Source organism: Octopus bimaculoides, chromosome 18 (assembly GCF_001194135.2).
Source record: "Octopus bimaculoides isolate UCB-OBI-ISO-001 chromosome 18, ASM119413v2, whole genome shotgun sequence".
In the NCBI taxonomy this organism is placed as follows: domain Eukaryota; kingdom Metazoa; phylum Mollusca; class Cephalopoda; order Octopoda; family Octopodidae; genus Octopus; species Octopus bimaculoides.
Window position 1 is genome coordinate 32,746,593 of NC_068998.1, and position 8,453 is coordinate 32,755,045.

General features: G+C 35.0%; 1 long non-coding RNA gene across 1 annotated transcript in view; it reads left to right on the top strand.

Moving 5' to 3' along the window:
- The first annotated feature begins 348 nt into the window (after positions 1-348).
- The window catches only part of LOC128249803 (uncharacterized), a 484,216-nt gene continuing 476,111 nt past the window's right edge, over positions 349-8,453 (top strand). The window contains exon 1 of the long non-coding RNA XR_008265919.1: positions 349-433. This is a non-coding gene — a long non-coding RNA (uncharacterized LOC128249803). The remainder of the gene's footprint in view (positions 434-8,453) is intronic.

Genomic DNA, 8,453 nt, shown 5'->3' on the forward strand with positions numbered 1-8,453 from the left:
ATGACAACAAAAGCAACTTGATCTTGTTAACACATTCCATTGTTCTTGCAGTTTGGTATCCCTTGCTCTATCCCTTTTGCCTGTTAATATTCTGTGGCAGGGTGAGGGACATTTTGGCACTATACAAATCTGAAAAGTAATATATTTATCCTGTCAGAAGGCACTCAGAAACTTGAAATTGTCTGGGATTCCAACTCAGAACAACTGTGTGGTCAATGAATATAACAATAAACTTAACGATGTTTGATTGAACATATTACCATTGTCTATTTCTAAATTATTTGTACTGTGTTAATTGTTCTATATCTTGTCTATGCTATAACTTCTCTTTCCATTTTCTTTCAGGTAAGTTCTCCAGTTGATAGCATTAACAACTGGAATCCTTGTTCTTTGGATTACAAATATTACTGATGCAGCAAGATGAAAAATACGAGTGAGTGATATTATTTCATTTCCTAAACCTGAAAAATTGTACTTAAAAAAAAATCATTGATAAAAAAAGAAAAAAAAAAATGCATTTTATAACAGACATTGTCAAATCATATTGCTATGCAAAGTCTGAACTTTAGGTGTTCCAGTAGTGGACGGTGAAAGCAGGACATACACACATATGCAATTTTTTAGTGATAAGAAATATTACTGTTTGAAAATGTTAGAATTGGTTTTCTGCATATGATGCCTATCATGGAACAATAATATATTCTGAAGCAATTAAAAGTTGCTGGAACAACAATACAATTGATAACAAAGTTAATCTTTAATTCAATTTTCATTTAATATAACAACCTGCTAAAAACATTCAACTAAAAGTCAAATAAATACTTATGTGATATATTATATCTATTTCCTTAAAGGTGACGAGCTGGCAGAAATGTTAGCACCCCGGGCGAAATGCTTAGTGGTATTTTGTCTGTCTTTATGTTCTGAGTTCAAATTCCGCTGAGGTTCACTTTGCTTTTCATTCTTTTGGGGTCAATAAGTTAAGTACCAGTTGTGTACTGGGGTTGATCTAATTGACTGCCCCCCTCCCCCAAAATTTTGGGCCTTTTGCCTAGAATAGTAAAGATTATATTTATTTCTTTATTGCACATGGGGAGGGGGATAAACATAGAGGGGACAAACAAGGACAGACAAAAGGATTAAGTTGATTACATCAACCCCAGTGTGTAACTGGTACTTATTTAATAGGCCCCGAAAGGATGAAAGGCAAAGTCGACCTTGGCAGTATTTGAACTCAGAACGTAATGGCAGATGGAATACTGCTAAGCATTTCACCTGGTGTGATTCTGATTCTGCCAGCTCACCTATGTGATATATTATGTTGCACTGAAATGGCTGATCTGCTGTTACCCGACTCATTTCAAGTATTAGATGCATTATACACTTAGTGATTTGCTATAACTGGTGTAATTACCAAATACTTGTTTGAAATATTGAAATTTTGTTACTTTTTATTTTGGGATAAATTTCTATCTATGCTGAAACATCTGTCTGTCTCTCTCTCTCTCTCTCTTCTGTTATTGTGTGCATGTGACAGATAAATGTACATGATTTTTGGTTTAGTAAGTCATTCAATACAAAAGAGCAAACTTAAATTTAAGCTAAATATTAATTTTTATTAACAAGTCATATGCAATCACCAGCACGTTAAAAAAAAACAACAACGTGTTTTTTTATGTTTTTATGATACAGAAGATACCAAGAAAACTGGCAGAAACAACTGAACTAAAATTATTATACTCAGCATATACCATACACAACAAATACAATTGGTAAGATGGCAAGCTGCCAGAACTGCTAGCATACTTAGAAGCATTTTGTCCATCTTTTTATTCTGAGTTCAAATTCCACCAAGGTCAACTTTGCCTTTCATCCTTTCAGGGCTGATAAAATAAGTACCAGTTGAGTACTGGGGTCAATGTAAATGACTTACCCTTCCCCCAAAATTGCTGGCCTTGTACCAAAATTTGAAACCAGTTAAGTACAACTGTCTCTCCTTATGCATACACATGTGTGTGTGTGCATCATTTTCATTAAATGTAATAGAAATTTTGATTTCATGTAATATAATACAATTTTGAATGAAAATGCTTCAGCGGTTAAAGTTTTGGGTGATCAGCTGATGTGGTTTTGATGGAATTCACTTTTGATAAGTTGATGTATTTCCTGGAAAGACCAGTTATTCTATTTGCTCCAGTTAGCTGTGGAGAATAGGTAACTGATTCTCGGCAAATATGTTTAAACTTTATGAAATGGTAGTTCAAAATTATTCCTGTATGACTGAAAGGATTGCTGTTTTAACAAGAGTTTTAACAAGAGTTTTAACATCATTACTATTAATGAAAATTGTCTCAAACAATTAAAAATTAGTTGAAAAGAAATTTTTTCATTATAATAGTGGAGGAAGGAAAAGAAATTTTTGCTTCCAGTTTATCAGTATTAACTCTCTCAGATCTGGGTCCCCGTGTCTAGCTTTACCTTCCACCTGGGCTCTTGAACAAAAAATAAATAGTTGCATATACAGTTCAAGAGTAACTAATGCAAGTAAACTAATGGACAGAATCACAAGAAAATTCAGGAGAATAACAATAATATCTACACGCATAATAAAATAAGTATATAAAAAATAAAATCTCTCTCTCAGCAATTCTCTACTCATGAGGGAAATTTCTCCCCCTCTTCTATTTCTTAGCAAACCCTATTTCTCTTTGTGGATTAAACTGAAAACAACAGCAGTGGCAGCAACAGCGGTCACCCGTCAAATTTCACACATGTGTGTTAAACAATAATAGGCTTATCTCTCAACTACCAATATTTGTTCACCTTTTTGCTACTTTCCTCATGACTTTCACCTGTTTGGTTGTCAGAATCACTCTCATTGCTGGCATAAGTATAAACTCTTCATCCAAAGCATAAACATCATCAATAATTTCCTCAACTGCAAAGCATCTAGACCTTGCTTGTTTACAAGATGAAGTGCTGGGATCATCACTTGCCCATTTCATTGCAAAATCAATTCCTTTTTTTTGATTAAAAACAAAAATAAACAACAGCTACAGGGATACAATTAACAAGGCTGTAATGTGATCAGTCATTTTATTTTAGTATTTTATCTTCTTTATCTATGTATGTTGTTCATTATCACTTTAGTGGCAATCCAGCAGCAGCAGCAACAACAGCAGCAGCAGTAGTAGTAGTAGTAGTAGTAGTAGTAGTAGTAGTAGTAGTAGTAGTAGTAGTAGTAGTAGTAGTAGTAGTAATTCTTACTTAAAAGTGGATGCTGTGTTAGAACACAGAATACTGCATTATTTACCATGAGAGAATCTCTCGTATGGACTTGTGGTGCATAAAAGCACTTGTGTGTATATCATTGGTGAAAGAAAATCATCTGCTATCACTGTCTGAATTGCCAGGTTACATGATTTCAGCCTTCCTTGGCCTTGTCAGTGGTAGACACCTGTGGCTAGACATAGCAGTGATTCCCCCATCAGCAGTATACATAGATTCTCAGTGTCTATTCTGGCACTGCTGTTGCAAATATCTGGTGTAATGATCATGGGGAATATATAGTACCAAAAGTTTTTTCTTATCTCCTGTTTTGATATGCATACATATATGTATGTATGTATGTATGTATGTATGTATGTATGTATGTATGTATTCAGAGAATTGTTGGGCATAAGAGGAATCAAATGTAGCCTGAAAGAGAGAAGGCTATATTTGTTTGGACATGTGATGAGGATAGCTGCATAAAGAAATGACAATCGCTGAAAGTGGATGGTACCTGTAAAGAAGGAAACCCAAGAAGACATGGGATGAAGTGTTAAGGGCCAATCTCAGGATGTTGCTTACTACTTGATCCATTTAGTCTGTTTGATTCTAGGATAGTAAAGAAAGAGGATGAAAAGTCAAAAAAAAAAATACAATCCCTTAAAACTTGCAATTGCAGGAGTTTGGAGGATGAAAACTGTAAAGGTTGTGCTTGTAATGATTGGTGCAATGGGAACTGTGAGGAAAGATAGAGAGAAATGGTTGAACAAGATTGCAGAAGAATGTCCTGTAGAGCTTCTACAAAATGTTTGCCTTTTAGGGACAGGGAAGATTATCAGGAGGGTTTTAAGCACTTGAAAGACTATTGAAAGTTTGTGGTTACCTAAGGTTACAGGTAGTAACCTGCTACCCATATAAATTCTACCAGGAATAAGAATAAACCTGAGTCAAATCAACAACAACAACAGCAGCAGCAATAATGGCTTCTGGTTTAGGCACAGGGCTGACAATTTTTTAGTTGACTTCAGACTCTAATACTGGACTGCTACTGTATTTTATTAACCCCAGTAGGACAAAAGGTTAAGTTGATCTCAGTGGGATTCAAATTTAAGTATGTCAAATGTGAGAACAAATAATGCAAGGTAATTTTTTGACTTTAGCAATGCTACCAGCTGAATGCTGATAATTTTTTACTTTGATACAATATCACAAAATTATAAGTGAATTAACTTCAGTATTTAACTGGTGTCTATTTTTTTTAACTCAAAATTTTCCTAACTACATAACAATGCCTGCATTCATGAGGATGTTATTTGTGCATAATATGTTCTTGGTTACTCTAGTTTATTATCAAATTGTTAGTAGACTCACATTTTTCCCTTTATCTTCTGCTGTTTGTGTTGCAATTTTTATCTTGTGACACAAACACATTTTTATCTTGAAATGTGTTTGTCTCATATCAAAAACTTTATAAATTCCTGATAAAATTTTATACTATAGAATACAATGAGCTGATAGAATAAAGTTTATTTAGTATAAAATTTATTTTTTTAATAGACAATCTGTTTCAAGAGAAATTCAATGAATCCTGTGCAAATTAGTGCAGTAGTTTAGTTGTGAATAAATCAGCTACTTTAATTCAGTATTTAACTAGCATCTATTTTCTTTACTCAGCATTTTCTTAACTACATTCCTGCATTCCTGAGGATGTTATTTTTGCTAACACTATTGTGAAAATGATTGTATATCACAGTAGTGTAAAAATAAGATTTTTACACTGTAACTCAAAGGTTTAATTTAAAGAGATTTTTTTTCAACATTATTTGAGTTTATATTATACTGAGACCATAACCCGGGGGCCTATGCCAGTGGTGTATAACCAGCCCACTTATGAGTACCCTTCATTCATTGGACAATAAACTTTGCTTGCGAAGACCTGTTAAGGCAAGTGAAAACAAAATCACTGACATGGCCAATGAGAGTACAGCCTGATTGGCACTCGTGCCAGTGGAATGTTAAAAGCACCATCTGAGTGTGATCATTGCTGGGGCTTCCTTACTGGCTCCCATGCTGGTGGCATGTAAAACACACCATTCGAGTGTGATCATTGCCAGCGTCACCTTACTGGCACATGTGCCAGTGGCACATGAAAAACAACATTTGTGTGTGGTCATTTCCAGTGCCACCAGACTGGCTCCTGTGCAGGTGGCATGTAAAAAAAACACTTTTTGAACGTGATCGTTGCCCGTACCGCCTGACTGGCCCTCATGCTGGTGGCACGTAAAAGCACCCACTACACTCTCGGAGTGGTTGGCATTAGGAAGGGCATCCAGCTGTAGAAACTTTGCCAGATCAGACTGGAGCATGCTGCAGCCTTCTGGCTCACCAGTCCTCAGTCAAACCGTTCGACCCATGCCAGCAAGGAAAGTGGACGTTAAACGATGATGATGATGTATTGACTTAGTTTTCCTCTCCTTCAGCGTCATTAAAATAAGTCACAATAATTTACTAGTGTTCAGTGAATGTAATTGGTATGCTTTTCCTAACCAACCAGGGAATCTTGAGTGTCAGCAAAATTGCTATTATTGAGATAAATCTAGTAAGGAGAAAGAAAAACTGGATTGTGGAATAAAATATCTTATAATTATTAGTTTCTTCTTTCCACATTCTGAGTTTAAATACCACTAAAATAAATTTGGCCTAGAATTGACAAAATAATCACCAGTTATCTAATGAAGACAACCATTAGCTGCATCATACAATATTTAGCTCATTTTCTCCAAGGTCTTTGAAAAAGACACCAATCATGCACTGAAGTCATTTATAAGTTTATAGCATTATATCAAAGTAGGAAATCATCATCATCATCATTATCATCATCATCATCATCATCATTAATGGTAGATTGATAGAATTGCTAAAACATCAGATTAAATGTCATACATATTTCTCCCAGCACTTTATGTTTTGAGTTCAAATTCCAATGAAATCAATTTTGTTTGTCATCCTTCTAAGGTTGATAAAATAAAGTACGGGTCAAGTACTGGTGTTGATTGTACCAACTAAGCCTATCCTCCTGAAACTGCTGGTCTTGTGCCATGATGATGATTGTTATCTTTATTGCCCCCCCCCTCAAAATGGTTCTTATAACCTAGTCATTTTTCTACTTTGATAGCAGGCTGCAACCAATAGCAACCAACTTCCTTGTTTCTTTCATACTTTTTCGTCAATCTAATCATCAAGTGGGATATTTTTCCTCTTCCCAGTAAGCAAACTCTTTGCTAAAGCTCTATCTCACAATCTACTTTAATCTTTATCCATGTTACACTATTGTTCATCACTGTCTCTTATTCTCCTACAATTACTAGTGTAATGGGATTATAAAAGAGGATAAAAGATGAATAAGGAGACTATTGAAGTCAAAGTTGAATAGTGGTAACACAGTATCAGCGATAAATTTGAGTGCAGTATCTATTATTAAATATGGAGTAAATCTAATTGAGTGGGGAGAATCAGATCAACTGACCCTAGACTGTAAGACAAGAAAATTCTTAACAATGTTTGATATCCATCTCAAGGTGTTGTGCATCAATTATATGTGAAAAGAGAGACTGGTGGAATAGAATTTATCAACGTAAAGGATTGTGTCAAGGCCAGTAATTTTGGGGGATGGGGTTAGTTGATTACATAAACCTTAGTGTTCAGCTGGTACTTCTTTTATCGACTCTGAAAGGTGAAAGGCAAATTTGGACCTTGGTGGAATTTGAACTCAGAATGTAAAGATGGATGAAACGCCTGGTGTACCAACGATTTTGATAACTTTCCACTTTTGGATTGTGTTAATTTTGAGAAGATCTGTTTACTGAGGTATCTAGAAGCAATGGAAGAAATGTTGCTACAGATGAGACCATCTCGGAGAAAATACGAAAAGCAATTGATAATGAGAACAAAGATACAATACATGATGGGCATCAAGAGAAAAATAGAAACAAGCCCTTAAGGAGCCATTTTGGCAGGTATCAAATGAAGTGAGGGGTAAGAATTCCTGGTATCAGCTTAGAAAAGATAAGTTGGGAAGAGAAACAGAGATAATGACAGTGAATATTGAAAGCCAATCTATTACAAATGCCAAGAGTAGACATGTTTTGGGGGAAGCACCATTGCCTGCATGTAGATCATGTGGTATGTATGATGAGACAGTGGTGGCACAATTAGTGTCTGAATGTCTGAAGCTTGCACAGAGAGCAAGAAAGTACAAGAAGTGGTGATGTGACCAAGTTATTAGGGTTATAATTGGAGACTTTGCCAGAAATAGGAGTCTGAGCACTTGAAGATAGTATGTTCATCATTTTTAGTTCAAGTTAAACCAGGATCAATTGTATCGTTCAACTCTCCACAGACAATATGTTTGCCATTGAAATACAATTCAATTCAATCATTTATAAGTACCCACTTCAACCTAATTCCAAAGTAAGAAATTACATGAATTAGGACTATCATCGAAATGTTGACAGTTTTATTAATGATAGCAAAATGACACAGCTGTTGAAAATGACAACAAAGGATATGTGTGTATAGATAGTACTGAAGTATGTGAACAACTAGAAATACTTTTTTTTATGTTTATGAGAGCTTTCCATTACATATGTTTGAATATAAAGGTATATCTATGTGTGTGTGTACGTATAGAATACACAAGGAGTTTTTGTCAACTGACGTAATGTAATAGGTATGTACTACAAGTGCTCAGTTTGGTTACCACTAAAACTCTGGCTTGAACTGCAATTGAAAAGTGTGGTGTCAAGGACAACTACAAGTGGCTTCTCCTTGAGCAGGGGGATACAGATTAAAACGAAATAATGGAAAAGCATATTATTTTCCTTTGCTTTTTCATTTTTTATTTTAATCTGTCTGTCTATTTATCTATCTATCTATTCTTTTAGTTGTTCCAGTCATTTGACTGTGGCCATGCTGTAGCACCACCTTAAAGGGTTTTTAGTCAAAGAAATCAACCCCAAGACTTATTCTTTGTAAGCCTAGTACTTATTCTATCAGTCTTTTTTTAATGAACTGCTAAGTTCTGGAGATGTAAAAACACCAACATCAGTTGTTGAGTGATGGAGAGGGAACAAACACAGACACAAGGATGTACTCACATAAATATATATATATATATATATATA